Raw genomic sequence first — 14,809 nt, 5'->3', positions numbered from 1 at the left:
CTCACAAAATGAAGATAACCTATCATATCTTATCACGTTAAAGAGTAAAAGTGATTGAGTATAAAATGTGAATTCATGTAATAGAATTGTTGTTATACCATGGACCAAGTGGCTTCTGGCCTTTGTATAACGATTTTTTTTTTGGGTTTTTTTTTTTTTACACCAGTAAAAGTATTAAGAAAAATAAAACTCTTTTCTCCAATAAAGTCATTTAATAATGTAAGCAAACTTGGCCAAAAAAAATGAAGTATACGCTATGTTTGGCAAGCTTAACTGAAAAGTTAGTTAAAAATTGAAAAGTTATAAGTTAGAAGTTGAAAATTGATGTGCAGTTAAGGCTATTATCAACCCTGCCAATCTCCTCATTTCTAATCTATGAGAAAGTGGAGAAAAAATATGGTAAATTTGATTTGTTTACTTTTTTAATTTTTTTAATTTCTTATTATATTATTTGGTTATTATATTTATAATATAATATGAAAGTGGGACCACTTTTGAAAGTGAGAGAATATTGCAGAGATGTAAAATAAAAAGTGAAGAATTTGTAAATTTGGTGATGTGGAAGTATGACCCGTTTTACAAAGTGAGAGAAATTTATGGGTTAAGGATAGCCTAAGCTAGCTTATTATGCTTACAAATGTTTGGTAAAATTAGTTTTTTGATAAGTTGATAAATTTAAAAAGACTAAAAAGAACATCTTTATAAAATTAAATTTAAATAGTTTTAAATTTAAATAGGTTTGTTTATATATTAAAATTTAACATTTTGAAATGAAGCTATTAGCATAATCATGATCTAGCATTTCATAATGAAGTAGCAATATTGTTGCGAATCTCTTTCATCTCAATAGAGATCTCACTTAAATTTTCGTTGATGGAGATATTACTAATCATTGTGACTCACGTTGGGAGTCCCATTGTACTCGTATTATTTGAAAATTTTTGAAAATTACATATTTTAGTGTTAAAATTTGCATAGTAAAGTTGGTAATAATTACGAAAATGTCACCGTGTTTTAAAAAAATATATGATATGGTTGGTTCGATTTTTCCAGATGTAAGGTTGAAATTAATTCTTAATTTTCTACTAAAAAATTGTTCTCATATGATCCAGGTGCGGTCATGCGGTTAGACGATCTGAGCCGTTGATTAAATCTAGATCAACGGCTCAAATCAATGAAATTTTTTTAAAAAAAACGCGCATCTGGAAGGAAGAAGCATAAGTTAAAATTTGTGCACCTTAAGTCTTAACATCGCGCACAAGTGATACAAAGACGCACCTTAAGCATAGGAACCACACACCTTAAGCACAGAAACCACACATCTTAAGAAGGAAAACCACGCACTAGACATCGCACCTTAGACACAAACCCTATGCACCTTAAGCATAAAATTTACGCACTGTAAGTTCCCAACTGCACGCACCTAAAGCACAAACACCATGCACTTAAAGAAGGAACACGCCACACCTTTAAGTACAAAACCTACGCACCTTAGGCACAAAACATACACACCTTATGTTTGCTCCATATGAAAAATGGTCAAATTGTCACGATGTTTTTTTTTTTAAACGTTGTTAACCCTGAACGTTGATCTTAACAAGATGAATGACTTTCATTTAACCGCACAATCACGCGTGTCTACACCACGCGAATTGAATTCTATATATATAGAGAGAGGGGGGAGGTAGAGAGAGATTTGTCCAAATGAAATGAATCGACCGACGAAGGCATTATTGGTGAAAATGGAGCCAGAATGAAAGAGATTTGGAAGGTAGACTTTAGTTTCAATCCTCCAATCTCTTTAGACTGGGTCTACCACAAGGATAAGATTACTATACTCCACTACAACTTTCATTTAGCCACCAATATTGTGTGTAATCATCATATCTAAATAATTTTAGTTCCAAGCTAAGATCAGAGGGGTAAAAAATCTTGAATTTCATTTGTATTTGATTCGATACTTCACCATGGCACTGCTGCAAATACTGGCTGCAATTGTTAGCCCAACTGTGACCGAGCTTTATCGACTTCTGCACTTGGAATCCATATGTGCTAGAATCAAGAATGTCCGCAAGATCCGTTCAAATTACAAGGATCTTGAGACCAAAAAAGAGCGCGTATCGGCTCTAGAGTCTCGCCTGAGAAAAGACTTGGACGATGATCAGTTGCGGCACCGGTTACCAATAACTCAAGTGCAAGATTGGCTAAGCCGAGTCGAAAAACTTGAGAAAAATTTCAATTCTGTGCGTTCAACTGTAACGGCAAGTGGCATTACTAGAGATGCCTCTTTTTGCTGTTGTTGTGCAAGCTCACTGCACTGGAAATTGAGCAACGAGATAGTGAGACAGATACAGGAAGCAAAGCAACTGATTGAAAAGGGCGAATCCTATGAGAACGCAACAGCGCTTTCGCGTGGTCCTATTCCTAGACCAGTTCAGGAAACTGGGGTGGTGTTAATCGACGATGAATCCATTGGGGGAAGAATTTTGGAGAAGTTGATGGATCTGTTGAAGAAAAAGGAGTGTAAGAGGATTGGTGTTTGGGGCATGGGAGGTGTAGGCAAAACTACTCTTGTCAAGAACTTGAATAATCAGCTCAGCAAACCTCCAAAAAACAGAATTTTCACCATGGTAATACTGGTTGAAGTGTCCCGAAATGCAAGCGTGGAGAGTGTGCAATCAAAAATTGCTAAGCGGTTGTTTTTGCAGATCAGTGAGGGAGAGAGCAAAGAGAGTGTGGCCAGCCATTTATACAATAAACTTAAAGGAGAAAATTTTCTTCTGATTCTGGATAATGTATGGGAAAAAATTGATCTGGACCATGTTGGGATTCCTCAGGGTACAGATCATAGTGGCAGTAAGATCGTATTGACAACTCGAGAATTTAAGGTTTGTCAACAAATGCTGATTGACACCCATCTGGAAATGCGTTGTCTCAGTCCCGACGAAGCTTGGGAGTTGTTTTCTCAGAGAGTGGGGAAGGAAGTGGTGAATGATGACCAGATTAAACCGTTGGCGAAAGCCATTGTTCAACGGTGCGATGGATTGCCTCTTGCAGTAACCATTATAGGGGCATCACTAATGAAAAAGAGACAGATTTCACTATGGAAGAATGCACTGGCTGCCTTGGAGAAATCAGAGCCTATTCATCTTCATGGTGTTGAAGAAGATGTATACAAGAAACTCAAGTGGAGCTACGATTCTTTACAAGGCGAGCAATTGAAATCTTGCTTTTTGTTTTTCTGCCTGTTTCCGGAGCACTATGAAGTCGATACTTATAGGCTAGTCCAATACTGGCTTGCTGAAGGCTTACTGGATGAGCGGCGAAATTATGAGGAATTACACAATTCGTGTTGTGGAATTGTTGAGAGTTTAAAAGACTGTTGTTTGCTAGAAGAAGGGTCTTCTATGAATACAGTGAAGATGCACGACGTAGTTCGTGATGTTGGGATATGGATAGCAGCAACAGCAGCAAGAACAACAACTTCTTTAGATCATCAGGATTATGGGTACTGTAAATCCTCCTTTATCTGTACTGGTGTTGGGAGGACACATTCACAGGCATCACAAACCCAACTGTGGAATGGTTTCAACAACAGAGTAAAGAGAGTTTCTTTCATGAATAATAATGTTGAAAAGTTGCCGGATTGCAAGGTGCAATGTTTTGAAACATCCACTTTGTTTCTACAAGGTAACAAGAGCCTTGAAGTGGTACCATGCTCATTTTTGGAAGGATTCCAAAAGCTAAAAATTTTGGACTTAAGTGCAGCCAAAATCAAATCCTTGCCACACTCTCTTCTTCAACTCCGCGGGCTTCGAGCTCTCATTTAAGAGGGTGTAATGAGCTCTTTGAGTTACCATGCTTGGCAGCACTTGGAGCGTTGCAAGTGCTTGATTGCAGTGGCAGTGCCATCACCGAATTGCCAGCCGACTTTGAGGAGCTAACGAACCTAAGGCAATTGGACTTATCCCGCACTCGTATGCTGCAAAAGTTTCCCGCTGACAAAATTTCCAAGTTACAGAGTTTGGAATATCTAAACATGACGGATAGTGCCACCAAATGGGGAATCAGGATAACAAATGAGGAAAACAGCTTGCCACTCGAAGAGCTGCTATGCTTACAACGGGTAATTTCTGTTTACATAGACTTGAAATGCATTCCTGGTGTCACTAGGGAAGGTGTTTCTAGGCTCAAGGGAATTGAAAATTTCACAGTTAATGTCATTGCTGAAAATCCAGATCACTGGTTTTCAGTATATACACCATATCAACCCAACACCAAGTCTGTGTCCTTCTATTATGTTTCTTTCTCAAGAGACGAACCGGTTGGGTGGTTGTTAAAATATGCTTTTGACTGCAAAATCATGTACTGTCAAGGAGTTGATCTCATGCTTGGCAATCTTAACCCCTGTGTTAACTTGAAGTGCTTATGCATAGCTGGTTGTTGCATCTCTTTCAATCATCAATTGGGGTGTGATTTAGTGAAAGGTAGTGACTTGCTGCCTAATTTAGAGAAACTTATTCTTCACGGCTTAACCGGATTGAAAAGCCTTTCAGACTTCAGCAACTTTCTTGGCCTGCGTTTCGCTAAGCTTAAATACATTGATGTTCTTGAGTGTTATGAATTGGAGAATCTGTTGGCAATGGACAACATTGTTCAAAAGCTTGAAGAAGTGGAAGTAATCCGAATACGGGTATGTGAGGAATTGACAGAAGTATTTAAGAATGTATCTGTGGACAACTTTGTTCCAAAGCTAGAGTCACTGGAACTGAAAAGACTTGAGTTATTAGGGGAAATATGCAAAGCAGATGTGTCATGGCAAATTTTGAAGCATCTTGATGTAACAGAATGCAATAAGTTGTGGAAGCTACCTCTTGGCATCCAAAATGGGGAGGGTATTCAGTGGATAAGTGGGGAACAAGAGTGGTGGGAACAATTGCAATGGGATTGCAAAAATTTTAAGATGCGTCTACAATCGCACTTTAAACCGTGTTGAACAATATAATTGACCAAGCACCAACAAGTTAACAGTGCTAAATGGAGTTGTTTACCTCTGCCAAGCAGGGCTCGGCCTTGGCAGCCTGAGGTTGAGCCATGGGCTTGACTTTGGCAGTAGAGGCCAAGCACGGGCCTCAACCAGTCGACCCCCGAGGCTTTGGGTTCAACCGGATTTGTCTTGCTCTGTTCCACCGGCTCGGTTTGTTTCGGGCCCATCTCTAATATGTCTATCAATTTCATTACTGAATATATATGCACATTTTATTTTAATCTTATGATATATAGTTTTATATACATTAATTATTAAATATTTAATGTATTCTTCAAACTTTCACGGTTGCATATTATGAACATGAATATTGCATAGACTTATTTAGTTACTAGTTTTATACGCGCATTGCGCGTATGGGTTAATGCCCAATGTTTATATTTAAATAAATATTTGAAAGTATATCAATGCAAGATTATATAGGAGAAGTTTATACATGGGTAATTGAATGTCGAATTTTTTTATTTAAATATCTAACTCAAAGTATATGAATCCAAGATAATATAGAAAATTCATTATAATTATTACTAAAATAAAAGTTTGCAACCTTGTAAAATCGATAGTCTAAATATTTGGTCTAAAAATGTTAGTTTAAATAAATACTATTTTTCATTTGAATTTTTCTAAGTGTTCTTAAGTCTCTTTTGAATAACATTGTCATTGTCTTCATCTTTACTATTTGTTCTCTTCCTTTTTGTTGGTAGTGTGTTATTTGCAATTCGGTTATTGTTGGTAGCATAGATGACAATGTCATGCAATGGGATTATGATATAGGAGCTATGGACTTTCCTTTAGGTGTTCTGCTTGGGGTTCATTTCGTTCAACCATTATTGTTGAATGAGTTATTGTGGATAAAGAAATCCATAGTTTAAGAAAAAAGATGAAATAAATTAATAAAAATTTGAAAATTTAAAATATTATATATTCCAAAGATATTAAAGGTAGTTTCTCGCTTCAATTTGCTGGGTAATGGGTTATTTGAGTACTTTCATTGTCAACAAATCTCCTAAGTTGTTAATATGATTGGTTTCAAACTATTCTTTTTTATTTTTTCATGGTATTAAAGAAATACATATGTATCATTTTTTGGTGTAACTACTAATTTATTTAATTTAATAATAGTAAAATAGAGCGATTCCACTTCAATTTGTTGGGTTATTTGAGTACTCTCTTTGTCAACCAATCCCCAAGTAGTTAATATAATTAGATTCAAATTATTTTAAAATTTATTTTTCATAGTATTAATAAAATACTTGGTAAATAAATATATAACATTATTTTGTACTATAACTTTGATATTTAATTACAAGATATTGTAAAAATAAGATAATGGACAATGTAATGAATATCAATTGATAAATTTGAATGCAAAGAATATTTGCATGAGAGAAAATAAAGAACTAATGAAATTATTTCTCTTATTTAATTTAATTTTTTGATAATGAATATTTTTTTCAAATAAAGGTATTGTAGACACATAATTCTAAATTAAAGAAATACATATTTATCATTTTTTGTTGTAGCTACTAATTTATTTCTACTATCTATACTATATATAAAAGCATTATCCTCCTTCCAAAGTTTCCCGCCCAAAGTTAGGGGCATTTTGGTAAAATCAGTTATTTTATTTATTAATTTATTAATTTATTATATAAAATCAGTTAGTGCCTATTATGGTTAAATTTTGGTAATTGAATAATTGGATTGATTACATAGTTAAGTGTGAACACGGTAATAAATTAGCCTTATTCTTGGATCTCCGTTCTTATAACAATAGTCAAATTGGTTCTACGAAATTATAACATATTGCTATATTAATTTTATGGTAATAAATTATAATAGTAGCGTAATTATGTTTTTCTTTTTTTTTTCTCCTACTAATCAGCCAAATTTCCTAAACTACTCCCCCATCTCCACCCCTCTTAATTTCTTACCTTTTTCACCTCTATCTCTCTCTCTTCCTTATTTTCTATATAAACTATTGCTTATAATCATAATTCGTATTCCCTGTGAATTTTGAGCCGGATTTTACCTTTATTCTTCTCTCTCTATCTCTTAAAATCGGTTTCTCCTGGAAAATCAACAACCATGAGTACTGTAAACATGGTGGGGTACCGGATTGGTGACGCGGTGGAGGTTATCACCCAACGTTGATAGCATTACGTTGATAGCATATATTAGGATCAGGGTTCTTAATATATTGTGGTTTAGTCACATCCTTAATTCTTAAATATTTATGATATACATTTAGTTAATTTTATAATTTCATTTCCTTAATTATATTTGCTATTGTGGTTTAGCCCTACCTTTTCAGCTGCAGTGCATTCCAATTCTCACAGAAAAGTTTTGGAGATGACGCGACAAAAGACGGGAGGAAAGAATGGGATCCCGAGTAACGAAGCCTGTGCATTCCGTGCAAATCCATTTCAATTGAAATAATATTCGAAATTTGTTGTATTTTAATTTTAATTTCTAACCATTTATAACCAAAATTGAAATGGTAATATCCTACTAACATGTCAACCTTATTCCATTTTATATTCATATTACAACTTTACAAAAATATCTTCAATTTTCTGAGTTTAAAAAAGAGACACATTAATAGAAGGTATTTTTAAAATGAATAATGACATTCTTTTTCTAATTTTATCTCATAACGTTCATGACAATAAAATCATTTTGAATCATTGATACTATAAATTGATTGAACGCATCATGCGTTTTAAGTTTTTTTTTTTTAATATTTTATTAATTTTTTAATTAATCAAATACTATTATTTAAAAAATCAATCACATATTACCAAATAAAGAGTTAAAAATTAAGACTCAAAATTTAAAAAAAAAATAGAAAAAAGAAAAAAATAGAATTTAGCATCACTCTTATAATGATCACACACATATATAACGTCGCATATTATAGAAGGGCCAATATATATTAAAAAAACCAATATATATTTTCCCTTCTTTCAATACGGATGTACTATTATTTCTATATATAAAATGAGTAATTTATGGAACGGGTAAGTGTTATTTGGGACAAAATTTATTGTATTTTAATTTTAATTTCTAACCATTTATAACCAAAATTCAAATGATAATATCCTACTAACATGGTCAACCTTATTCCATTTTATATTCATATAACAACTTAACAAAAATATCTTCAATTTTCTGAGTTTTGAAAAGAGACACATTAATAGAAGGCATTTTAAAAATGAATAATAATATTATTTTTCTATGTCACCCCATCTTCCGTCTAAGGAATTTTAAAAATGAATAATAATATCCTCCTCCCAAAATTTCCCACCCAAACTTAGTGGCATTTTAGTAAAATCATTTATTTTATTCATTTATTATTTTATTAATTATTCATATATATATTTATTCATAAAATCAGTCAATTGCTAATAACATGCCAATTTCATTTATATTTATGATAATATGGTAATAGGCGAATAAAACTATTGATTTAATTACAAAAGGTAAATTGCATACAAAATAAGAATAATAATTAAAATAATAACACAAGTCAAAAACGGTGGATGCATGCATACTAGGCAAATAAAAAAGGCAAATAAATTTTTTTAATTATAAAATTAAATTAAATATTTATTATATTTTATTTTCTAACCAATTCTCAAATGGTAATAACCTACTAACACGAATTATTTGCTTACATAATATTATTTTATTAAATTAATTTTTTCATTAAATCGTAACAAATATTAGCATATTAATGTCACTTATACACGGTAATAGCAGTAATGTACGTGCAATAAAAATTGGTAATATTTATATATACATGAAAATTGTCTTCAAAAAAAAGTATACACGAAGATCACGTCCACAAAGTCATCATTTATTAGTAGAAAATTAAATCAAGAATATGAGATATTATTGGAATTGAAAATTAAATCAAGAATATATTTAAAAGAAAATGAAATATTAGGAAAAACGAAATGAATATATTAATATTTCATTGGAAATATAATCGGCAATTATATTATTATAATTATATGAATTAAATATTAATTAATTAATTAATTATATTAATTATTAATTATATTATTAAATACTACTCCATCAGGAACGCGCTCTTTTTAGTCGTAGAGTTAACCGAAACTCCTTCCGAAAACAGCTAACTTATCACATAATTAATATTTATTACTAGAAGGTTGATCAATCATCTCAACAACTTTAGATGTCGTGATCAAATTAATTAGTACACGTGTGACATGAACACTGCAGAAGGTCGAACATATTTAATATATAATAATACGGAGTAATAATTTTTGTATATACGAATTGATATTCCGGTTAACGAAAAATAATTAATTTAGTGTAATTGACTAATAATAATTGTCTAATAATTATTATGTTAATTAAGCTAAATATTAGTCGTTCAATTTATTTTTATACTCCGTAGTAATTAAAGTTAAATTATTTCTCATTTTTTCATATTTATTTTTGTAATAATATAATTACTTAAGTTATACGGAGTATTAAATATCGATCTTTTTAAGATAATTGTAAACAAACAAGTCATATATTATGATCTTTTTAAGATAATTGTAAACAAACAAGTCATATATTATTATCTTTTTAAGATAATTGTAAACAAACAAGTCATATATTATTTAATTAATTGAGTGATACTTTTGCACTAATCTTATAATCAAATAAATGTACATGTTCAATATTAGATTTTTTAAAATAATTTTCTTTAATTTTATTATCTAAATAAATAAATAAAAATTTATCTGTGAATCGCACGGGTAATTGGACAATTATTTGCTCTAATTCAAGCAAATAAAACATCAAAAAACATAATCAATCCAACCAATTTCATCAATTGCGCTATATAATATTTGATGTTATAATTTATATAATTGTATATCGATCCACATATTCATAAAATATTATAACAAATTCATTCCGTGCAACGCACGGGCGAAAATACTAGTACTAATAAGAGCCAAAGAGAATTAGGCCTAAAATAGGTAGAAAAAATGACGGTCAAATTATTTAATCAAATGAATGGTTCAGATGAATTATTTAATCAAATAGATGGTTAAGATAATTCAGATTAATATTATTAATAGAGATTACCTAATTTAACCTTACTTTTATGATTATCCGTTAAGTTTTCCGTTAAATATTCTCTTCTCCGTTAATATTCCGTTAACTTTTAACTTACCCATTATAAGAAAGGTCTTAGGTTCGAACCTCATCTCAATCAAATTTGACATAATTAAGTTTCTCACTCTATTTACTCTTATTAAATTAAATAAATTATTAGCGACAACAAAAAATGATACATATGTATTTCTTTAATTTAGAATTATGTGTCTACAATACCTTTATTTGAAAAAATTATTCATTATCAAAAAAATTAAATTAAATAAGAGAAATAATTTCATTAGTTATATTGTCTTTATTTTCTCTCATGCAAAGATTCTTTACATTCAAATTTATCAACTGATATTCATTACATTGTCCATTATCTTATTTTTACAATATCTTGTAATTAAATATCAAAGTTATAGTACAAAATAATATTATATATTTATTTACCAAGTATTTTATTAATACTATGACAAAAATTTTTTTAAATAATTTGAAGTTAATTATATTAACTACTTGGGGATTGGTTGACAAAGAGAGTACCCAAACAACCCAACAAATTGAAGCGGATTCGCTCTATTTTACTCTTATTGAATTAAATAAATTAGTAGTTACACAAAAAAATGATACATATGTATTTCTTTAATACCATGAAAAAAAATAAAAAAGAATAGTTTGAAACCAATCATATTAACTACTTGGGGATTTGTTAACAATGAAAGTACTCAAATAACCCATTACAACTATCTTTTAATATCTTTGAAATATATAATATTTTAAAATTTTAAATTTTTATTAATTTATTTAATCTTTTTTCTTAAACTAAGGATTTCTTTATCCACAATAACTCATTCAACAATAATAGTTGAACCAAATGAACCCCAAACAGAACACCTAAAGGAAAGTCCATAGCTCCTATATCATAATCTCATTTGCATGACGTTGTCATATATGCTACCAACAATAATCGAATTGCAAATAACACACTACCAACAAAAAAGAAGAGAACAAATAGTAAAGATGAAACAATGACAATGTTACTCAAAAGAGAATTAAGAACACTTAGAAAAGTTCAAATGAAAAGTAGTATTTATTTAGACTATCATTTTTAGACCAAATATTTAGACTATCGATTTTACATGATTGCAAACATTTATTTTAGTAATAATTATAATGAATTCTCTATATTATCTTGAATTCATATACTTTGAGTTAGATATTTAAATAAAAAAAAATTCGACATTCAATTACCCATGTATAAACTTCTCCTATATAATCTTGTATTGATATACTTTCAAATATTTATTTAAATATAAACATTGGGCATTAACCCATACGCGCAATGCGCGTATAAAACTAGTAATTTAATAAGAGTAAATAGAGTGAGAAACTTAATTATGTCAAATTTGATTGAGATGAGGTTCGAACCTAAGATCTTTCTTATAGAAATTAATGGGTAAGTTAAAAGTTAACGGAATATTAACGGGGAAGAGAATATTTAACGGAAAACTTAACGGATAATTATAAAAGTAAGGTTAAATTAGGTAATCTCTATTAATAATATTAATCCGAATTATCTTAACCATCTATTTGATTAAATATAATTCATCTGAACCATCCATTTGATTAAATAATTTGACCGCCATTTTTTCTACCCATTTTAGGCTTAACTCTCTTTGGCTCTTATTAGTATAGTAGATTTAGCACATATTTGGTATTTCTGTTTAGTTTGTTACTAATATATTTTGCGCTAATTAGATTATTTCTTTATATTTCCCGAGTTTAATGCATTGATGTGAGAGTTAATTTGAATGGTTTTTATGCTTTATGAGGGTTTTTTATTTTATTTTTTTTGGCAATTCTAAGAAAAGATTGAAGATATGTGATTGTTGGACGAACATAATTCTAATTTTATTATGTTGAAAATAATTCTTTTGTTTAAGTTAAGATCCTATATTATCCGGTTAGTTATTAGAGATTCTATTGTTTTTTTCACTATGGATGAGGGTAAAAAAAATGGCATTTAGATTAATAGATTATATTCTTGCAGTTAACATATATGTGCATTCCGATTATATACCTATAAATAAATTGAATGCACATAATAGAGCTAATGTCGTTTGGGTCCTCCAAGTGTAGTGAATTTACCATATTTAGTCTTAAATTTCCAAGTTAACCACCTGTAATCCTTTAACTTTCAAATTTTAACCACTCGTGGTCCTCTTGCTAGTTTTAGTCGTTTAGGCCGTGTAAAGTAGGGACAAATTTGTTCATTTAGAGAACCATGACTTGTTAAAATTTGAAAGTTGAAAGACCACATGTGATTAAATTAACTTGAAAGTTTAAGACTAAACGTAGCAAAACTACTATACTAGCTTGGAGAATCCCAGATGACATTAACTCGCACATAAGTATATAATTTATTACATATAGGCACATAATTTGTTAATTGCATATACATAATATGTTAATTGTAGTAGACGCATAATTTATTAACTGAAAATATATAATATGTTAATTGCAAACACATAATTTAAATGTCATTTCAGACTAGGGTCCATCTTCGTCCATGGTAGAACAATTGATACATCTATTGTGTAAAGTTTTAAACTTTTAATTGAATATTCCTCGACTTTTAAAGACTCCCTAAAAATTTGAATTGAAACTTTCAAATTTTAAAAATTCATAATACTTTTTCAAAGTTTATAAAAGTTAAAATTGAAAATCCTCCCTTAACTTCAATAAAATAAATAACCAGGCTCAAAATGTGTAATTTTGTATTTTCATTTTTATACTACAATTTATACACTAGTTTTGAGTATGCCTATGTGAAAACAGTACATAGTATAAATCTGAACAATTAGCTACTAAACTGAAACTCATAACCATATTCAATTCATAGAATTCTCGTAAAAATTAAAGGTAGTACAGAAAGTTTAGTACAAACTAATGTTACCATTGTGTGTGATTGTTCCAATACGTTTTGTTGCCAACCGCAGCTGATGATTTCTTTGATATACAGAAGAAGAGCATGAGGATAATTATTGGCATTAGCAATACATGTGGGCAAATTATACAATGAACCGTAGTTTAAAATACAGTCAAATTATTTACTTGTAGTTAATATATTATGTACTTATAAATAAATTGAAGGTACACAATAGAAGTCATAAAATTAATATCATATGAGTTCTCCGAGTATAATTGTTTACTACATTTAACTCTAAACTTTTAAGTTAACCACTTGCGGTCCTTCAACATTCAAATTTTAATCACCAATGGTCCTAATGTTTATTTTAGTTGTTTAGATCATGTAAAGTAAGGGCAAAGTTGTCCATTTGGAAGGATCACGACTGGTTAAAATTTATTGTAAAAATTAAAGGACCATAGGTGGTTAACTTGAAAGTTTAGGACTAAATATAATAAAATTATTATACTCGGAAACCATAAATGAGATTAATTTACATATAATATGTTAACTGCAATTACATAATTTATTAACTATTGGTACATAATGTATTAAAATTATATACATAATATATATATATATATATATTTGAAAGCATATACATAATATATTAACTATAATAAAACATAATTTATTAACGGAAGATATATAATATATATATTAACTATAAACACATCGTCTAAATATCAATTTTTACCAAATTCCACTTGGTCGATGGTATAAAATTTATACATCTGTCGTGTAAAGTGATTTTGAAAATCTGTCAAATTCATTATTATCTGCCGCCCAAAATATGAAAAATGTGCATATATACCAACATAGGCAGATAATAATAAATTAATAATGAATAACATTGGTTCTGCCAAAACTTAGGGTCCATTTGAGATTATAAGAAACTTGAGGGGTCCGAAGAAATTTACTGTTTTTCCTCTTTTCATTCTCTAAATGCAAAGTATCCCACACTGAACAATTATGAATATGGAAACCCAAATATAAGATTCCAGTTGAGAAATCTAGCCACGACCTTACTTGAACAGGATCTGTTCTATAGGCTCGTACCTCTGTATCCTTGAGTTCAAAGGAGACAGGAAACCAAGCCTGGTGGATGAACTATATGGCCAGGGGGCTAGAGCGTGAGTAACAGCACCGCACCTTTGCTGGTCGGAGCCGTAGAGGATCGTTCCTGGCAGTGTTACCCACGGTTGGGATGGCCCCTTGACTGTCTGACAGGCTTCCAATCCTTTTTGCATCGAAGCTGCAAGCGGTGACGAGTATTTTGGGTAGGGTTCTTCAAATCCTTGTGCTGCGGCTGTGGTCAAGCATGGGGGCGAATCGGCGATGGTGGAATCCATTGGTCTTCATGTTTCTATATCTGTTTTGCTGTTTTACACAGTTTGGCCACACCACAAAATGGAGATTCTGAAAAGAGATTGAATCAGATTCTCATCAACACAAAATGAAATTTTAATTTACAAACAGTTTTCATTGGTTTCCAAACAACTAGCGTTTGTAGTCCAACGGTTAGGATAATTGCCTTCCAAGCAATAGACCCGGGTTCGACTCCCGGCAGACGCAAAGCTCTGCTTGCTTTACACTCCGTGTGCTGAGTTCAAGTAGTCATCAATTTAATACGTCGTAATTGACAATTCTATTTTGCAAAGTACGAAAAT

General features: G+C 30.7%; 2 non-coding genes and 1 pseudogene across 2 annotated transcripts; all 3 read left to right on the top strand.

The window, feature by feature from the left end:
• Positions 1–1,724: 1,724 nt before the first annotated feature.
• LOC116023187 lies at positions 1,725–5,313 on the top strand (annotated as a pseudogene).
• Positions 5,314–14,158: 8,845 nt separating this feature from the next.
• LOC116023866 lies at positions 14,159–14,372 on the top strand. Its single transcript, XR_004099456.1, has one exon. It is a non-coding gene; the product is annotated as a small nucleolar RNA U3 (small nucleolar RNA).
• A 270-nt stretch (positions 14,373–14,642) lies between these two features.
• TRNAG-UCC lies at positions 14,643–14,714 on the top strand. The gene has a single exon. It is a non-coding gene; the product is annotated as a tRNA-Gly (tRNA).
• The last annotated feature ends 95 nt before the right edge of the window (positions 14,715–14,809 follow it).

This window comes from Ipomoea triloba, chromosome 6 (genome assembly GCF_003576645.1).
Source record: "Ipomoea triloba cultivar NCNSP0323 chromosome 6, ASM357664v1".
NCBI lineage: Eukaryota > Viridiplantae > Streptophyta > Magnoliopsida > Solanales > Convolvulaceae > Ipomoea > Ipomoea triloba.
Note: the sequence above shows the minus strand (reverse complement) of the source record. Positions and strands in the feature narration are given on the sequence as shown.